General features: G+C 43.4%; 1 pseudogene; it reads left to right on the forward strand.

Moving 5' to 3' along the window:
- Positions 1-5,775: 5,775 nt before the first annotated feature.
- LOC115086331 lies at positions 5,776-5,953 on the forward strand (annotated as a pseudogene).
- Positions 5,954-20,996: the final 15,043 nt, after the last annotated feature.

The raw sequence follows: 20,996 nt of genomic DNA on the forward strand, positions 1-20,996 counted from the left end.
CCCAGAAATTCAAAGGTTATGAAAGATAGAAGCGTTTTTCGGCTAGAGGGGAGAGAGCTGGTCTTTTTTTTTGTTATTTTTCTCGCTTGGTCAAGTCATTTTGATCAGGTCCTCGGGCTCTGTGCAGGAATTTTCTCCGCCCACTGCCCTGCCCTGCCCCTTGACCTCGCAGCCCTTTGAATCACCAGTAATTTGCAACACATGTACTCGGAAGGACAATGATTTTTCAGCGAAACGGGGTTGGCTGGAGGCAAAAAAAATTTTCGCAGGGGATTGGGGGAGGAAGAAGAGGGAGGAAAAAAAAACAAACTTGACTAGTATCTATGTTCTGCCTCCCTCCTTATTCCTCCAACCCACGATCAAACTTGTAGTCACTGAGAGCAAGAGGACAGGCCTCTTGCGAGCTTCATCACCCAGGAGTTCTCTTGCAAATAAGCTTCATCTCACGGTATTTATTGCCTGCGTTCCAATCGCCTTTGCAGCGCGAGCTTGAGCCCGCACGGCAGCGTGCTGGCTTTTGAAGCGCTGTGCCCGAAACGGACGCTCCCGGGCGGGCGAAGGGCTTCTCTGAGGTGGCAGCTTTCTGCGTCAAGGTTTTTAACCCCGATGTCGCCAGGCAGGGCAAAGAATGCTCTACGTTCCTAGAGATCCAGTGGGTATCGCTTCTTGGCCTTTTGGCTAAGATCAGGTGACCCTTGGGAGGAGGAATGCTGGCTTCGGCCTAACTCCCAGTAAGCCTGGTCTTGGTTGGAGGATGTGGTGCAATGTGGGTCTGCCACCGGCTTTTAGGGTGATCCACACCATGTTCGGAAGAAGGACTCTTTCGTGATGGCGGCCCCGTGGGTGCGTCGGAATGCTGTTCGTTTTGAGATGAAAGAGGACATCACGTTGGAGCGTCTACAGTTTAGTCGCCTTATTTTGCAGAAGGAACTGGGATTTTAACAGAGACATCTGGACTATGTTTTTGCAATGCCGGGAGGCAAGAGATTTGAAGTTGTTTTTGCCACTTTCCAGGCTTTCGAATGCTGTCTATCAAGATATGAAGAAAAGAAGGAGTCATTACCGTTGAAGAATTTTTGGTTCATCCCTCTCACAAAAGCGGAAAGAAGAGTTGTGACGGTGGTAATGTACTCAGAAATAGTACGGTATGAGGACGTATTTACCTGGCTTGGACAATATTGTCATGTGACTACTGGAGGCGATATACGAGATGAGGATGGAGTGAAAAGTGGAGTACGGAAATTCCAAGTTAAGTTGAGGTATGATTCGGCAGAAAAAGACTGGGTGCACATCCCGAATTGTATACAGATTGGCGCTTGCCAAGGGACAGTGTTCTATGAGGGCCAGCCAAAAGAGTGCAGGAAGTGCGGGAAGGAAGGTCATTTTGCACGGGACTGCGAAACACAATTTTGTAGTAACTGTGGGGAGTTGGGTCATACCTCGTTTACATGTGATAAAGAGAAACTTTGCAACTTGTGTGGTGAAAGGGGCCACATATTTCGGACTTGTCCTTTCTCATATGCAAATAGAAGCAAAGTTCAGAATATGGTTCCTACAATGCGTACTGAGAAGCCAAGGAGAGAGAGGCCCGCTGAAAAGGAGAGGGAGCAGGAGACAAGTGTGGGAAGCACGATTAAGGAGGCGTGGTAGAGGGAAACCATCAGGATGTAATGGAGCGGATGCCTGCTGAGCAGACAGAGGAAAAAGAGATGATCATGGGTGTGGAGGATGACAGTACAAAGGAGCAGGAAGTACAAAGAACAAATGGGGACTGCCCTCCTGCCGTGGCAGCTGCTGAAGCTGATCAGGCTCCAAGCAATCAAGAGGTTGCAGATGCTGGTCCAAGTACTTTGAAAAAAGAGGATATTTTACAGGACATTTTACAAGAGACTATGGCAGCAGTACTGGACTGGGGAGACGAGGGAAGTGATTTACCAGGACCCAGTAGTCCAGTAGAAGAACTAATGGACTCTACAGATTGCAGAAAAAGGAAAGATGATGAGGCTGACTCCCTATCTTCACAGGACAGTGATAAGGTGGGAGCCTTTCTGGAATCAGACCAGGTCGATCAGTTTAGGTCTGCTACAGGCATGCACACAAGACAGGAAGAAAGGGCACAGAAGAAGAAAAAAATAGTAATAATGGGGAAAATGTTTCAGGGTAAGGGTGATAAGTACTGTCCTACTCATTCTTTGTTCTGCCTTCTAATGCTGTTGTTGACTTCTGTAAATGTACGGAGCATTAAGGAGAATGTGAGGGGCAGGACAATTTTTCAGTTCTTGCAGGATGAACATGCAGATGTTATCATGTTACAGGAATGTGGGATACCAGACCAAGACATGGATCAGGAGTTGGGGGAAGGGAGGGGATTTTTGGTCTGGGGAAAACAGTAATAAATGTTCAGGAGTCGGTATCATACTGTGTAACAAGGAGATAATAGTGGAAGATGTGAAGACTCCTGTAAAAGAAAGAGTTTTGTGTTTGGATGCAAGGTGGAGGGGGGAAAATATTAGACTGATAAATGTGTATGGTCCAGCAAAAACTAGAGAAAGGATAGAGCTGTATGAAAAAATTGAACCTTTGCTGATAACAGGTAGGGGGTTGATTTTAGGTGTTGATTTTAATACCATCTTGGCTAAAGAAGATAGGTTTTCACCAACAGGTCAACAGTTAGATGGCAGCTCTTACAAGTTAAATAGCATGAAGGATGACACGGGTTTAATTGATGCTTTCAAGGAGTTATACCCCCAGTGCCCGGGTTTTACTTGGTTTAGTGAAGGGAAGCGCATAGGGTCAAGAATTGATTTCTTTTTTCTATCCCCTGCAATCAAGGTGTTAAAAGGAGAGACCCTCCCTGTGTTCTTTTCAGATCATCACATGCTAAGATTGTGGGTTGAGTTTTCAGGAGGGGTGAAGGTTGGGAAATCATAGTGGAAACTTAATTTAGAGTTGCTGAAAGATACTGTGATAAAATATGAGTATGAGAGAGAGAATATAGGAGATGGACGTCACTGATAGACATGTATGACTCAGTGGGGGCATGGTGGGAGGATGTCAAAGAGAGGACCAAAAAGTTCTTCATAAGGAAGGGGAGGATCAAAGCTAAGGAGAAGAGGGCTAAAGTGGAAAAGCTAGAGAACAGACTTCAAAGTTTGTATGTGCTCTTATCCTATGGCTTTGGAGTCTAAGAAGAGATTGGGGAAGTCAAAGCTAAGTTGAAAGAGTGGCATAATGAACGATTGAGAGGGGTGATGTTTCGGTCACGGGTTAAATTTATAGAAGAAAATGAATCCTGTTCAAGGTTTTTTTTTCAAAAGGCATTGCACAAGAGAACAATCTTAGAAAGTGTACTGGATGAAAGTGGGAATGAGTTGAAAGAGAGTGATAAGATTAACGACCTGGTATTAAGGTACTATGCACGCTTATATGAATATAAAGAGTATGATGGGGATGCGGCCAGAGACTACATAGATCAGCTTGACTCCAAAATAGGGCCAGACCACAATTTTCAGTTGGAAAAACAGATTGGGATGAATGAGGTGGGGAGAGCTATCCAGTCCATGCCTACTGGGAAAGTCCCAGGAGAAGATGGTTTGCCCATTGAATTTTACAATATCTTTTGGGATTTGATTAAACATGAATTTACGCTTATGATGAGAGAGAGTTTAGAGAAGGGGTCTTTGCCTCCTTCTTTGAGGCGGGGGCTGATAACATTGATAAAAAAAAAGGGTGACAAAAGATTAATTAAAAATTGGAGGCCTATCGCTCTCTTAAATGTTGATTACAAAATAATGGCAAAAATCTTGTTCTTTCGTTTACAAAAGGTAGTGGGAGTGGTTGTATATCCAGACCAAACTTGTGGTGTGAGTGGATGGCAAATGTTTGACAATCAAGCATTATTGAGGGATATAGTGCTGTATTGTGAGGAGAGAAATGTGCCTGTGGCGATCCTCTCTTTGGACCAGGAGAAAGCATATGACAGGGTTAACAGGTGTCTTTTGGATTTGGTATTGGAAAGAATGGGGTTCGGTGCAATAATAAGAGGTTGGCTTAAAACCTTGTTGAAGGGTAGCGTTAGTAGGGTCTTGGTGAATGGCACTTTGACAGGGGAATTTAAAATGGAATCTGGGGTGCCCTGTATCTCCGCTGTTGTATCTCCTGGTTATAGAACCATTGGCTTGTGCCATAAGGAAGGATACCCAGATTTCTGGGATTCGGCTATCTGGGAGTACTGGGAAGGAAGCTCGTGTATCCCTGTACATGGATGATGTGACAGTTTTTTGCCCGAATAATAAGTCGATTCAGCAGATGGGATGACATTGTAGCAAATATGGGGCTGCAGCGTCAGCCAAAGTTAACTTTGAGAAGAGTGAATGTCTCTACATCAATTGGAAAGAGGCTGAAGTAAACTGGGGTTTTCAAAAGGCAGTGGGAGGGATTAAGGTATTGGGGCAATACTTTGGGAAAGATATGGTGACTCGGAACTGGAATGATATGATTGCGAATGTACAGAAGAAAATAGGGTATTGGAAGTTGAGGAAACTAACACTGTCAGGGAAGGTAGTGGTGGTAAAGAATGAATTGATACCTACCTTTCTGCACCTTGCTTTTGTATTCCCCATAAGTAGATATGCTGTCAAGGTGCTGCAGAGACAGATTTTTATGTTTGTTTGGGGCAGCAAGATGGAAAGGATACGGAGGGATCAGATGATGTTGGAGGTGGGATACGGGGGTAGAGATGTCCCTGACATAGAGGTTAAGTTGGCAAGTGTCTTTGTGTCTGTTATGATAAAGGCGTGTAATAAGCAAAATAGAGATGCCAGGAAATGGTCATACTTTTCAAGGTTATACCTGGAACGTTTTGTAGCCCGAAGATGGGGCGGGGTAGTAAGCCATGTTCTACCCCATGCCGACGACTGTCCCTATGTGTATGGGAAAGTAAAGGAATATGTGATAAAATATAAAATGGAAACTATGCCTTTGTGTAAGCAGTCATCAAAGGAAATTGAACAAGCCATTAGGTAAGGTAAAAATAAAATGATCCCGGTTGGGAAGATGTCAGAGAAAAGGAGCAAAGATGTATGGAAGAAAGTCAACGCAAGCTACTTGTTCAATGTCCAAAAAGATCTGGCATGGAGTGCAGTTCACGACTGTCTGGCCACAAGAAGCTTTCTCCACAAACGAAGACTGGTAATGACAAGTGAGTGTGTACGGAAGGGATGTGCGGGTGTGGAGAGATCGGTGCATGTCTTTTGGCACTGCGCCACGGCACAAATAGTCTGGTCGTTGGGTATGAAGTGGATTGCAAAGGTAAACCCTGACGTATGCCTAACTGAGCAGGCAGTGATGTATGGGTGTCTTGTGTCATCTAGGCCGACAAAGAGCCTTTGGATATGGGTCAACTGCGTAAAGGATGCCTTGTGGCAGGCAAGGTGCTTGTACAGCAAACAGATCAAACTGGAAGTCGAACTGATTCTTCATTTAGGACGGAAGATAGCAATGGACTACATTGTGCGAGATGCCGGTCTTTCATCACTGCCAGAAGCGCTGCAAGTATGGAAGTGGCACGACAAGTGAGGTGGTATCCAGCTCCATAGGTCAACTATTTGCTTTGTAAACATGGATTTTGTATAAATTTCCTTTGATGAAGGCTTAGTCAAAGGCAATTAGTTGAAAGGGATGGTTGTTGCCAGGTACTGTTATTGTTTCTGTTTTTGCTTTCTGTTCAAGTTTTGCTTGTTTTGAATTTTGTGTTATGTTATCAGTTTCCCGGAATAAACTTTTCTAAAAAGTAAAAGTATCTGTTCTTATCAGTTTAATATCTGATACGTCCCCTATCTGGGGACCCTGTATTAAACGGATTTTTGAAACAGGGAGCCGGAACGAGGGCTTGCTCCGTCCGCTCCACGCATCGCCCTGGTATTGCAGTACATCCTGGTGCGGTGCACTTCCACCCAGAAATTCAAAGGTTATGAAAGATAGAAGCGTTTTTCGGCTAGAGGGGAGAGAGCTTGTTTTTCTCGCTTGGTCAAGTCATTTTGATCAGGTCCTCGGGCTCTGTGCAGGAATTTGCTCTGCCCACCGCCCTGCCCTGCCCCTTGACCTCTCAGCCCTTTGAATCACCAGTAATTTGCAACACATGTGCTCGGGAGGACAATGATTTTTCAGCGAAACGGGGTTGGCTGGAGGCAAAAAAAATTTTAGCAGGGGATTGGGGGAGCCGGCTTTTGAAGCGCTGTGCCCGAAACGGACGCTCCCGGGCGGGCGAAGGGCTTTTCTGAGGTGGCAGCTCTCTGCGTCAAGGTTTTTAACCCCGATGTCGCCAGGCAGGGCAAAGAATGCCCTACGTTCCTAGAGATCCAGTTGGTATCGCTTCTCGGCCTTTTGGCTAAGATCTCGTGACCCTGGGGTGGAGGAATGCTGGCTTCGGCCTAGCACCCTGGTAAGCGGATTTTGGTCAGAGTTGTCTAGGGAATGTTTTGTCTCGGCCTTGAAGTTCTCTTTCTTGGAGAGGGAATCTTCATGCTGCTATTGGGGCAAAGCTTTTCCCAGGGCGTCGAGCTGTGATCACTGGTATCTGCTATCTTTCCGTGGGCATTGGCTGCAGTGAGGATGGCGACTTCATCGGTCTTTGGGGCTTCTATCCGGAACACTATCTGTATTGAAGTTGAGGAAGAGCATCGCCGGAGAGTGGATTTGAAGTTTGTTTTATACAAGCTCATCATGGGACTCTTTCAGATGAAGCGAGAGGATATTTTTTGTGTACAAGATAGCCCTACGAGAGGCAGGTATGATATTACATTTAATCAAGAATTTCATTGCCAAAATTTCTTTGAGTTGTATAAACAAGAAAAAGACAATCCTCTTCTTAGAGGTATTCAAGTTTCCATGTTGTAATCCAATGAAGAAAAGATTTTGATTGTCCATATGTTTAATCCTTATGTTAGTGAAGAGGAAATTACCTTCTTCTTGAAACAATATTGCAAAACCTTGAGGTTTATGAATATAGTTAAGAATCCATATGGGTTTTGGAATGGCCCGTATGACATAGTGAGGGCAAAGGTAGCGCCGGCGCCATTTTGAAGATTGGCAATACGGCCCGCGTGCAGAATGTCGCTCCCGGACCCCCGCTGGACTTTTGGCAAGTCTTGTGGGGGTCAGGAGGCCCCCCCCCAAGCTGGCCAAAAGTCCCTGGGGGTCCAGCGGGGGTCCGGGAGCGATCTCCTGCACGCGTGACGTCTGGAGCCAGGAACCAAAATGGCGCCGGCGCTACCTTTGCCCTGTCACATGATAAGGGCAAAGGGCCACCGGTGCCATTTCTCAACGCAGCCGTGGCCCGAGAGCTGGAGTTCGTGGGAGATCGCGCTGGGACCCCCCCCCCCCCCCACTGGACCCCAGGTAATTTAAAACATTTTGGGGGGGGTTCGGGAGGGTGGGGGATTTGTTTTAAAGGTTCGGGGTGGGTTTTAGGGTTGTTTTGGTGTGCCGGTTTTCCCACACCTTATTTAACGATACAATACAAATGCCCCTGACGATAATTCGGGGGCATTTGTATTGTATCGTGCACTCTAACGATTTTGGACGATTTTAAAATTATCTGACGATAATTTTAATCGTTCAAAATCGATTCACATCCCTAATTTCTACAAAGACTGCCAGGCTCACCCTAGATCATATGCAGAGGCTGCAAAATCAAGGCAGCCAGCCAGTAAAGAACAGGCTTCTGGTAGGCTGGAGGCCACCAACCAACCAAATCATGTAAATTCCAGTGATCAGGGGATCACTGACCGGCCCCAAAAGAACCCGGGGCTGTTGCATGGAGGGTCACGACACCGTGGGACAGAAGAATCTCCAGGTTCCAGTGGTCAGGAAACCACTGATTAGCCCCAAAAGAACCCGGGGCTGGAGCATGGAGGGTCACAACGCCGTGGGATAGAAGAATCTCCAGGTTCCAGTGGTCAGAAAACCACTGACTAGCCCCAAAAGAACCCGGGGCTGGAGCGTGGAGGGTCACAATGCCGTGGGACAGAAGAATCTCCAGGTTCCAGTGGTCAGGAAACCACTGACCAACCCCAAAAGAACCCGGGGTTGGAGCGTGGAGGGTCACAACGATGTGGGACAGAGACTCCTCCAAGTTCCAGTGGTCAGGCGACTACTGACCAGTCCCAAATGAACCCAGAGATGGAGTGTGGAGGGTCAGCATGGCAACGAATTCCTGAAGGAGGTCCTACAGATGAGGCCCCGTTGGTTCCACCATCGGGCCTGGGAGTTCTGAATCAGGAACCACTCCCACAGCAGGACACCCAGAGAGGATAGTGGTGAATTGCAGGCTGTGGTAGCTGAGTCTCTCCCAAGTGTTCAAGGGGGAGAATCTTTAGAAGGTGATCCAAAGCCCAAGAGGTTCAAGGGCTGCACCATGAATTCCCAGAAGGGGAGTTCAGAAGAATTAGATACATCTGAAGTGGAAATAGATGATTGTGATTCTTTAATGTTGGGGGTGGCTTCAGTGTTATCACAAATGACAGATTCCCCAAACATTGGTAGTTGGGGTAGTGATGTGGAAAATGAAGCAAATAGTACCTCTTTTTTGGTAGAGACAGAAGTGATGGACTTCCAAGAGGTATTGGGAATAACAGCACCTTTTGGGTAGTCTGGATAGGGAAGAGGAAATGCACGAGTGACACGTAAGAGAAGATCTTTTGTTGCATTAACCTGTCACTATGCATTGCCTCCCTAAATGTTAGGAGTATTAAAAGTAAAACATGGAGAGCTGCAGTATTTGATTTTTTGCACAATATGAAAGGGGATGTGTTTTTCTTAAAGGAATGTGGAATTCCCCCAACTATTGATTATGAGGCCTATGAAAAGGACTGGACATATGGTCCTTCAGTCTGGTCAGGTGGTGCAGAAAACAAAGCAGTAGGTGTTGCTATACTATTCAGAAGTCATAATGTCCAAATAACTGATGTTTTGGAAATTAAACCAGGGAGGGTTTTGCGTGTGAGAGCACGAATTAACAATGAGTTATATAACTTTGTCAATGTCTATGCACCAGTTGACAAACAAGAGCGGTGTGATTTGTTTGAGGATTTAAGTGTTTTTCTACCAGGACTGATACCCACTATAGTAGGAGGGGATTTCAATTGTATTATAAAAGCAGGTGGGGAGAGAAGGAGAAGGATTACCCCTTTGTGAATTCAAACATCTTGCCTGCCTTCCAGAGGCGTTTTTCTTGAGCCTCGATGGTGGCAGTGGGAGAGCGGTGAGCAGAGGGCGGAGCTCGGGACCGGAAGGAAGCGGCCTATAAGATCACGCTGCGGGCGGCGCGCAGCAGAGCCGGCGCGCTGCTGAAGCCACGCGCGCCTCAGCAGACTTTGCCGGACTTCGCCGGATTCGCCACGTCTACGCCTACCACTAGGTAATTAACTTTGGAAATTGTTTTACCTCCTCCTAAGCTGGACTCTAGTTCTAGAATTAGTGGCAAATTCAGAGACCAGGTGAGAGCTTGTCTGAATGAGTTGAGATCATGCCAGCTAAGAGGAAAGGCAAAGTGAGGGTTTTCCCCTCTACACCATCCTCATTAGCAGCACCCTTACAGCAAGCAATTACCAACTTTATGGTCTCCCCTATCCCACATGCAAAGAATGCCAAGGAACCTGATGAGCTAGGGAGTGTGGGAGGACTTCCTAATTCGGCAGAGGAGGCTTCTTTAAGTCCAAACGCTGGACTTCCCCCAGTTCAGAGGAATCTTGGACAAGGCAATGAATCAATCCTAACTGAGATCAGTGTCCACGAGGATGCGGCGAGGGGAGTACAAAGTCCCGCCACAAGCCCAGAGGAACTAAGGACGGTTTCTACTGCTGCTAATGCCATCAGCAGCAATGTGGAATTGCCTTCCAGACCGGAACTGGTAACATTGGACTCTATCTGGGAAATGATGGTAGTAATGAATGGGAATATAAAGGAGCTAGAGGGAAAAATTGATTCATATAATTCGAGGTATTCGCAAGAGTCTGTCCAGATTCAAGATTTTCTTAAAAAATCAGATGAGAGGATTAAGAACTTAGAAATGAAAGATATAAAAATTCAAGAATTTAACATTGCAGTAGTCAAAGATAGAGATCAGATTGCTCATAGATTAGAAGCACTAGAAAACAACGCAAAGCGTTTCAATATTAGTATATTAAATTTTCCTAGAGTGTTAGGAGAAACTCCTTTAATTACTCTTACCAATTTTTTTCAAGAAGCGCTAGGCTTTGTTTCAGGTGAATTACCTACTGTAAATAATTGTTACTTTCTTTTGAAGTCTAATAATATGAGAAATGCATCTGAGGAGATGTTTCAAGGAGAATTAACTAGATTTCTGGAAGACTCTAATGCGAAAATTATGGAATGGGGAACTTTGATAGTAACTTTTTTTTCTCTGAATGATCTGAATAAAGTAATGAGGAGATATTTTAACAGGTTTCCCATTGTTTATTTGGAGAAACCGGTAAAAAGTTTTCCAGATTTAGCTGGGACAACACAGCAAAGGCGTAGAGTTTTTTTTATCTCTATGCCAAGAGGTGTTGTCCCTAGGTTTTGCTTTAAAACTACGTTTCCCATGTAAATGTTTTATAAGTAAACAAGATGAATCATTTATTTTCTTTACCCCGGATCAACTTAAATTGTTTCTTCAACAAAGGGAAGAACAACTTCCTCCAACATCTTCCCTGATAGACCCATAGGGTAATTAAATAATTAAAGGTATAGGGTTTGGCCATATTATATTATTGAAAAATATTTTTCCTTTGTTCTCCCATTTTACTGTATCTAGAGATTCAAGCATCTCTCCATTTGTCATGATAAGGAATAGGTTAGAGTTATATGATTTATTGATTTATTACTTTCTTATTTCTTCTTTTTTATGGAAAGACAACATTTCTGACTCTTATCCTATGTATTTCCTTAAAATACAATGTATGATAATTGTATTTTGAAAATGATAAATAAAGAATTACAAAAAAAAAAAATAAAAATAAAAGCAGGTGATCGGGAGGGAAAGGACAGCACTCAGGGGAGTAGTCAGGGTCTGGACAGATCATCCAAAATATTAAAGGAATTAATTGAAGACAAATTTCTATGATGCATGGCAGAAACTGAACCCTCAAGGTAAGGGCCACACTTGGAGTAATGTAAACACAAAATCCAGAATAGATTTTGTGTTTGTATCAAGAGAATTGAAAGCCACACATGCTTGGCTTTTTTCCAACATATTTTCAGATCATAAACTAATGCTAGTGGAGATAACAATGGGAGAAAGACAAGGAAAAGCAGGAAATGTTTGGAAACTAAACTGCAGCCTTCTTAAAGAGGAAACAGTGAAAGAGGGCTATGAAATGGAATATTTAAGGTGGAGAACACAGCAGAAAAGATTTCCAAATATATTACAGTGGTGGGAGTGGATTAAAGACAACACAAAAAAGTACTTTAAAAGAGAAGCCTTTAAGGCTGCAAGAGAGAAGAGGGATGGCTATACAAATCTCCAAAAGAAATTGCAGTTTTTGTTAAGGATAAAAGACTTGGGGGAGGAAGTAGGGAAGGAGATTGACTGCACATGAAACGAGATCCAAAAGAAAATAAAAGAACATGGAAGTAGCATAATTTTTAATGCAAAAGTTCAGAAAATGGAGGAAAGAGAAAGATGCACAAGGTACTTCTTTAAGAAAGCCTTTGGGAAAAGAGATGAAAGCATTACAAGGAGAAGAAGGGAGAGTAACAACTTCAACAGATATGTTAAAAGAAGCAGGAAGCTTTTACACAAAGTTATATAAACAGAAGACCTTGGACCAGGCCTTTGTGCAGGATAGTGTGGGAAAGCTGTCCACTAAACTGACTTTAGGACAGGCTGGATACCTTGCAAAGGATATAAATGGAATTGAGCTGTGGGAGGTAATTGTCTTCTCCTAGGGGGAAAACGCCTGGAAGTGATGGCTTACCCATGGAATTCTATGTGACCTTATGGGAGCTGCTGAAAGAGGACTTTTTAAAGGTTTGTAAGGAGTGTCTAAACAAAAGAGAACTACCACCCTCCATGACAGAGGGAGTAGTGGTACTCATATATAAAAAAGGCGATGTGGAGAGTATAAAAAACTGGAGACCTATCACTCTTCTGAACAGTGACTATAAGTTTGTTGCCAAAACAATTGCTTCTCGTATAAAGACAGTGTTGGGGTCAGTCATACATGAGAACCAGACATGTGCAATACCAGGCCGCAATATTACTGAAAGTTTGAATTTACTGAGACATATGATCTGGTATAATAAGGACAGAGGACAAATTGTTAACTGCTTAACTTTGGACTTTGAGACTTTTGACCTCACAGCCCTTTGAATCACCAGTAATTTGCAACACATGTGCTCGGGAGGACAATGATTTTTTCAGCAAAACGGGGTTGGCTGGAGACAAAAAAATTTTCGCAGGGGATTAGAGGAAGAAGAGGGAGAAAAATCCAAAAAAACTTGACTAGTATCTATGTTCCGCCTCCCTCCTTATTCCTCCAACCCGGGATCAAACTCGCAGTCACTGAGAGCAAGAGGACAGGCTTCTTGCGAGCTCGGTCACCCAGGAGTGCTCTTGCAAATAAACTTCATCTCACGGTATTTATCTCCTGCGTTCGGATCGCCTTTGCAGCGCGAGCTTGAGCCCACACGGCAGCACGCCGGCTTTTGAAGTGCAGTGCCCGAAACGGACGCTCAAGGGTGGGCGAAGGGCTTCTCTGAGGTGGCAGCTCTCTGCGTCAAGGTTTTTAACCCCGATGTCGCCAGGCAGGGCAAAGGATGCCCTACGTTCCTAGAGATCCAGTGGGTATTGCTTTTTGGCCTTTTGGCTAAGAAATTCATCAACTGGATCAAAATTGCGTATAAAGAAGCAGAGAACTTTATCTACGATAATGGATTCTTGATGAAGCCAGTAAAACTGGAAAAAGGGGTAAAACAGGGCTGCCCCCTATCCCCTCTTTTATATGTACTGTACATGGAACCCTTTGCAAACAAGATATGAAATGACTCAAGGATGAAAGGGATGCACATTCCGGGAGGAGGAGGGAAAGAATCAAAGATAATGCAATACGCAGATGAAACCACTCTCTTCTTGACAACGGAAAGTTCATTGAACTGTGTCCCAGAACATGTGGATTTTTTCAGAATAGCAACAGGGTCCAAAGTAAACTTAAGCAAGTCCATGATCATGTATTGTGGAAATTGGAGGGGAAGGAAAGTAAGAAATTAGGATTAGAAGTCTGCGAGGATGGTATGAAAGTGCTGGGAGTGACATTCTTCCATGAGAAATCAGTTGAGAAAAATTGGACAGAGAAGTTGAAACGAGTTAAGAAGAAAGTTGACATGTGGAAGTCAAGAGAACTGACATTGACCGGGAAGGTTCTGGTGATCAAGACCGATCTGCTCCCTACTTTAGTTTATCTGGCCAGAGTCTACCCGATGCAGACTAAGGAGAAACTCAGACTAACCAGAATGGTCTTCTCCTTTCTGTGGGGTGGAAAATATGAGTACGTGAAAAGAGAAGTAATGTACTGGAAGGTAGAAGAAGGAGGAAGAGATGTTCCCTGCTTGCCGGCAAAATTGGATTGCATTTATGTTTCTGAAACCTGTAAAGCAGTTTTGAGCCCCTGCAACCATAAATCGCGGTTGTTTGCTTGGTTCTGGTTCTCTTCAGCGATAAGAAGCCTTTTTCCGCAGGACAATACAAGGCCACGGGCAGATGGAAGGCCATAGCATTATGAAAAAGCAGTCCTCTTCCTGAAATTTCATCCTGAGATGGTGAATAAGGAAGATTTGGCTGATCACAAAAAAATATACACAAAAGTAAAAGAGAAAATGCTAATGAAGCAGAGATGGGTTGGTGAGAAAGTAGACTGGAAAGCAATACAATCAAAAGAGATAGGGAATGAAGCAAAGGACTTAGCATGGCGCATAGTTCACAATAAGCTTCCAGTCAGAGAAATTTTGAAGAGTCATGGATTGTCTGAACAGGAACATTGCCAGAGAGACTGTGGAGCAATTGTGAGAATAAGCCATGTGTTTTGGGGATGTAAGACAGTTGATCTGTTTTGGGGAAAAGTGACTGGTCTCTTAAACAAATACAGAGGACATGGTAGTAAAACAAATAAAAAAAACAGAGGACATGGTGCTAAATGCAAAGGGCCTTGACAAACAAACATCTGACTATTTGATAATTTGGACTGTAATAAGTGTAGCAAAGGTATCAGTTTGGAATGCAAGGAACAAATTGGTAAAGAAAAAGGTAAAGATGCAAACTAGTCAAAACATATATTTGATGTTAATTTCACAGTTAAAGAATCATGGAATTGATTAATTGACAGTAATTGGTAATGTTTACGAATGGTATCAGACACATAAAGCTAAGATGTGGGAATATAAGGGACTTGAAAATGCATGCAAGATTTGTAAATAAGGACAGTAAAACTAAGCTGTAAATAATTGAATTAATTTGTATATAACCAAAATGTTTATTAATAAAAAATAAAAAAATCTGTTCTTTGTTTAATATCTGATATGTTCCCTATCTGGGGACCCTGTATTAAACGGATTGTTGAAACAGGTAGCCGGAGTGAGGGCTTGCTCCGTCCGCTCCTGGTATTGCAGTACATCCGGGTGCAGTGCACTTCCACCCAGAAATTCAAAGGTATAAAAGATAGAAGCATTTTTCCGGGTATAGGGGAGAGAGCTTTTTTTTGTTTTTTTCCCTTGCTTGCCATGATGCGTTTCAGGTGTCTACTCCTTTCTTCCGTGGTCAAGTCATTTTGAACAAGTCCTCAGTAATTTGTAACACATGTGCTTGGGAGGACAATGATTTTTCAGCGAAACGGGGTTGGCAGGAGGCAAAAAAAATTTTCTCAGGGAGGAGGGGGGGAGGAATAAGAAGGAGAAAAAGGAAGAAAAACAAATTGACTAATATGTATGTTCTGCCTCCCTCCTTATTCCTCCAAATCACGACAGAACTTGCAGTCACTGAGAGAGGACAGGCCTCTTGCCACCCCAGTCACCCAGGAGTGCTCTTGCAAATTGCTTCATCTCATGGTATTTATCGCTTGCGTTCAGATTGCCTTTGCAGCACGAGCATGAGCCCGCATGGCTGCGCACCGGCTTTTGAACTGCAGTGCTCGAAACGGACGCTCCCGGGTGGGCGAAGTGCTTCTCTGAGGTGGCAGCTTTCTGGATCAAGGTTTTTAACCCCAATGTCACCAGTCATGGCAAAGAATGCCTTACGTTCCTAGAGCACCAGTGGGTATCACTTCTCAGCCTTTTGGTTAATATCAGGTGACCCTCGGGTGAGAGGAATGCTGGCTTTGGCCTAATCCCCAGTAAGCCTGGTCTTGGTTGAAGGGTGAGATGTGATTTGGGTCTGCTTCCAGCTTTAGTGTAATCCACACACCAGGTCTAGGAAGAAGGACTTTTTTGTGATGGTAGCCTCTTGGGTGCGTCGGAATGCCGTTTGTTTTGAGTTGAAGGAGGACATCTTGTTGGAGCATTTATAGTTTAGTCACCTTATCTTGCAGAAGGAATTAGCTTTTGAACCGAGACACCTGGAGTATGTTTTTGCTATGCCAGGAGGCAAGAGATCTGAAGTTGTTTTTTGCAACCTTCCAAGCATTCGAATGCTGTCTAGCATGGCATGAAGAGGAAAGAGTCATTACCGCTGAAGAATTTTTGGTTTATTCCTCTGAGAAAAGCAGAAAGAAGAGTTGTGACAATGGTCATGTACTCGGAAATCATGAGGTATGAGGACGTATTTACTTGGCTTGGTCAATATTGTCATGTAATTAATGGCGATAAACGAGATGAGGATGGAGTGAAAAGTGGATTAATGAAGTTCCAAATTAAGTTGAGATACGATTCGGCAGAAAAAGACTGGGTGCACATCCCGAATCATATATTGATTGGCGCTTGCCAAGGGACAGTGTTTTATGTGGGTCAGCCAAAAAGTGCAGGAAATGCGGGAAGGTAGGCCATTTTGCACGGAGCTGCGAAACTCCATTTTGTAGTAACTGGGGGAAGTTGGGTCATACCTCTTTTGCTTGTGATAAAGAGAAACTTTGCAACTTGTGTGGTGAAAGAGGCCATATGTTTCGGAAGTGTCCTTGTTCGTATGCGAATAGAAGCAAAGGTCAGAATGTGATTACTACATTACGTAATGAGAAGCCAAGGAGAGAAAGGCCTGAAGAGAAGGAGACGTGTAAAAAGTACGATTAAGGAGGTGGTGGTAGAGGGAAACCACCAGGACACAATCGAACAAATGCCTACTGAACAGACAGAGGACGAGGAGATGATCATGAATGTGGAGGATGGCAGCGTAACTGAAAAGGAAGAACAAGGAAAGAATGGGGACTGCCCGCCTGCCGTGGCAGCTACTGAAGCTGATCAGAATCCAAGCAATGAAAAGGTTGCAGAAGGTGTTCCGAGTAGTTTGGAAAAAGAGGATATTTTACAGGATATATTGCAAGAGACTATGGCAGCAGTGCTGGGCTGGGCAGATAAGGGTAGTGATCTACCAGAGCCAAGTAGCCCAGTAGAAGATTTAATGGACTCTACAGTATGCAGAAAACGGAAAGACGATGAGGTTGAATCCATATCTTCCCAGGACAGTGATAAGGTGGGAGCTTTCCTGGAAGCAGACCAGGTAGAAAAATTTAGGTCTGCTACAGGTATGAATAAAAGAAAAGAAGAATGGGTAAAGAAGAAGAAAAAGAAATAATGGGGATGGTGTTCCAGGGTAAAGTTTTTAAGTACTATTATATTCTTTCTTTTTTTATGCCTTCTAATGTTGTTGTTGACTTCTGTGAATGTAAGGAGCATTAAAGAGAATGTGAGGGGCAGGACAATTTTTCAGTACTTGCAAGACAAACATGCAGATGTTATGTTACAGGAATGTGGGATACTGGACAAGGAAATGGATCAGGAGTGGGGAAGCGATGGGGGAAGGGAGGGGATTTTTGGTCTGGGGATAACAGTAATAAATGTTCAGGTGTAGGTATCATACTATGTAACAAGGAGATAGTAGTGGAAGATGTTAAGACTCCTGTAAAAGGAAGAGTGTTGTGTTTGGATGTGAGGTGGAGTGGAGAAAATATTAGACTGATTAATGTGTACGGTCCAGCAAAGGCTAGAGAACGCATTGAGATGTATGAGAAAATAGAACCTTTGCTGATAACATGTAGGGGGCTAATTTTAGGTGGCAATTTTAATACTATTTTGGCTAAGTAAGATAGGTTTTCACCAACAGGTCAATGGCTAGATGGAAGTTCGTATAAGTTAAATAGCATGAAGGAAGGCACAAGTTTAATTGATGCTTTTAAGGAGTTAAATCCCCAATATCCGGGTTTTACTTTGTTTAGGGAAGGGAAACGTATAGGGTCGAGAATTGATTTCTTTTTTTTTATCTCCTACAATCAAGGTATTAAAAGGGGGACCCTCCCAGTGTTTTTCTCTGATCATCACATGCTGACATTGTGGGTTGAGTTTCCAGGTGGGGTGAAAGTTGGGAAATCGTGGTGGAAACTTAATTTAGAGTTATTGAAAGATAATGTAATAAAGTATGAATATGAGAGAGAAACGTCACTGATGGACATACATGAATCAGTGGGGGCATGGTGGGAGGATGTCAAAGAGAGAACCAAAAAGTTCTTCATAAGGAAGGGGAGAATGAAAGCTAAGGAGAAGAGGGCTAAAGTGGAAAGGTTAGAGAGAAGACTTCAAAGTTTGTATGTGCTACTAAACTATGGTTTTGGGGTACAAGAGGAGATTGGGGAAGTCAAAGCTAAATTAAGAGTGGCATAACAAACGATTGAGAGGGGTGATGTTTCGGTCACAGGTTAAGTTTATAGAAGAAAATGAATCTTGTTCAAGGTTCTTTTTTCAAAAGGTATTGAACAAGAGAGTGATTTTAGAAAGTGTAGTGGATGAAAGAGGGAATGAACTGAAAGAGGGTGATAAGATTAACGACCTGGTATTAAGGTACTACACAAGTTTATATGAGTACAAAGAGTATAATGTGGATGCGGCCAGAGAATGCATAGATCAGCTTGATTCAAAAATAGAACCAGAACACAATTTTCTATTGGAGAAGCAGATTGGGATGAAAGAAGTAGAACGAGCTATCCAGTCCATGCCTATTCGGAAAGTCCCAGGAGAAGATGATTTGCCTATTGAATTTTATAATATCTTTTGATATTTGATTAAAAATGAGTATATACTGATGTTAAGGGAGAGTTTAGAGAAGGGATCTTTGCCTCCTTCCTTGAGGCGGGAGTTGATAACATTGCTAGATAAAAAACATGTGACAAAAGATTCATTAAGAATTGGAGGCATATTGCTCTATTAAATGTTGACTACATAATAGTAGCAAAAATCTTGTTTCTTCATTTATAAAAGATAGTGGAAAAGGTAGTACATCCAGACCAAACATGTGGTGTGAGTGGGCGGCAAATTACTGACAATCAAGCACTAGTAAGGGATATAGTGCTGTATTGTGAAGAGAGGGATGTGCCTGTGGCAATCCTCTCGATGGATCAGGAAAAAGCATATGACAGGGTTAACAGATGTTTTTTAGACTTGGTAATGGAAAAAATGGGATTTGGTGAGATAATAAGAGGTTGGATTAAAACATTGTTGAAGGGAAGCATAAGTAGGATTTTGGTGAATGGAACTTTGACAGGGGAGTTTAAAATTGAATCAGGGGTGTGACAGGGGTGCTCCGTATCTCCACTGCTGTATATCTTGGTTATAAAACTGTTGGCATGTGCTATAAGGGGGATATATAAACATGATATATAGTATAAACTTAATATATAGTAAGCAGAACATATCATAGCGTATCAATTAACTTCTCGTAAATTAACTTCTCGTAAATATGTATCGGTGGAAAGCTATGGAAGGGTGGGTGGGAAACAAAGTGTGAGCCAATTACGGTGGGAAGAGAGGGGGAATAGACAGTCGGAGGTTGCCAGAACTAAGAGATTATAAAGGCTGGAATCTGGATTATGAGAAGAATAGCATTAGGAGTCCGGGAAGGCTAAGCTGAATAGCCATGTTTTAAGTCTTTTTTTGAAGGAAGATGGACATTGTTCTTGCCTGAGGTCTGGTGGCAATGTGTTCCATTGATGGGGTCCTGCTGTCGAGAGGGCCCTCTTTCTTAGGGCTGATTTTGCTTGTGGGGCAAACAGGGTGTCTTTATAGGCGCTTCTAATGGGTCTGGATGAGGTGTGAGGTGTGAATTGAATGGTGGTATCGATGGATGTGAGGTTGTGTTTAGCTTTATGGATAATCGTGAGGACTTTGAAGAGGATTCTGAACTTGACGGGAAGCCAGTGGAGGTGCTGAAGAACGGGGGTGATATGATCTCTTTTTTTGGTGTTGGTGAGGATCCTGGCGGCTGAATTTTGAACCATTTGAAGAGGTTTTATGGTGTTAGCTGGGAGTCCGAGCAGGAGGGAGTTGCAATAGTCCAGTTTAGAGAGGATGATGGATTGCAATACCAGTCTAAAATCTTGGAGGTGAAGAAGAGGTTTTAAATTTCTGAGAACTTGTAATTTGAAGAAACAATCTTTCGCTGTGGTGTTCATGAAGTTCTTTAGGTTAAACTGATTATCTAGGATCACGCCTAGATCTCTGACGAAAGGAGATGGTTTGATCGTTGAGTTGACTGAATGAGTTGGGGATGGTGATGTTGGGGGTTTGTTGAGGATTTCCTTTGAGATGATCAGAATCTTGGTTTTGTCACTATTTAGGACCAGGTTGAGTGTAGCAAGTAGTTGGTTAATTTCTTGGAGGCAAGTGGTCCAGTGGTTCAATGTTGTTTTTTGAAGAGAGTTATTGATCGGGATGAGGATTTGGACATCATCCGCGTAGAGGTAGTGGGAAAGTTTTAGTCTAGTGAGTAGGTGGCAGAGTGGTATAAGGTATATGTTGAAGAGTGTTGGAGAAAGGGAAGATCCTTGAGGGACACCTTGGTTGGAGCGAACAGGGGGAGATTCTTTATTGTTGATCCTGACTTTGTAGTATCTATTGGATAGGAAGGATCTGAACCAGTCATGGGCAGGGCCTTTGATGCCTATGTTAGTTAGTTGTTCCAGCAGGATGTTATGGTTCACGGTATCAAAGGTGGCGGACAGATCAAGGAGAGCGAGAAGATATGTTTGTCCTTTTTCCAAGTTTAGTAGTATAGTGTCTGCTAGTGAAATGAGCAGGGTTTCAGTACTGCGTGTTTTACGAAATCCGTGTTGCGTGGGGGAGAGAATGTTATGCTCCTCAAGATAATCTGATAGCTGTTTGACTATTTTTTCCATGATTTTTGCTATCATGGGAAGGTTGGCTATTGGACGGAAACTCGACGGTTCTGTAGGAGGTAAGTTTGGTTTTTTTAAAATAGGTTTGAGAATAGCGAGCTTAAGAGGGTCTGGTACTGATCCTTGGGATAGGGAGAGGTTAATGATGTCTGAGATTGGCTTGGAGATGGTGTTTGGGATTTTGAAGAGCAGGTTAGGTGGTATCGGGTGCGAAGGATGTGAGGATGGTTTCAGTTTTTTGAGGATATTTTCTACTTCCAGTGATGAAGTTGGTTCGAATGCATCGATCATGGAGTTTGGTTTTGGTAAAGAAGGGAGGGCGTGAGTAGGCATTCCATGGTGGGTGTGCAACGTGGCGGTTAGGTTGATGATTTTTTCCTCGAAGAATTGTGCAAGTTCCGTGGCTTTGAGTGCAAGGTCATCTGGGATGGTAGGGGGAGCTGGCTTAGAGAGTGCCGAGACACATGCGAAGAGAGCTTTGGTGTCGTAGATGAAATGGTGGATCTTCTTTGCAAAGAAGTCTTTCTTCATTTTGAGGATGGTGATTCTGTAACCGTTAAGAAGGGATTTGTAGGCAGCTAGTGTGGAAGAGGATGGATTTTTTCACCAAGTGTTTTCTTTTCTCCTTAGGTC

This window comes from Rhinatrema bivittatum, chromosome 2 (assembly GCF_901001135.1).
Source record: "Rhinatrema bivittatum chromosome 2, aRhiBiv1.1, whole genome shotgun sequence".
In the NCBI taxonomy this organism is placed as follows: domain Eukaryota; kingdom Metazoa; phylum Chordata; class Amphibia; order Gymnophiona; family Rhinatrematidae; genus Rhinatrema; species Rhinatrema bivittatum.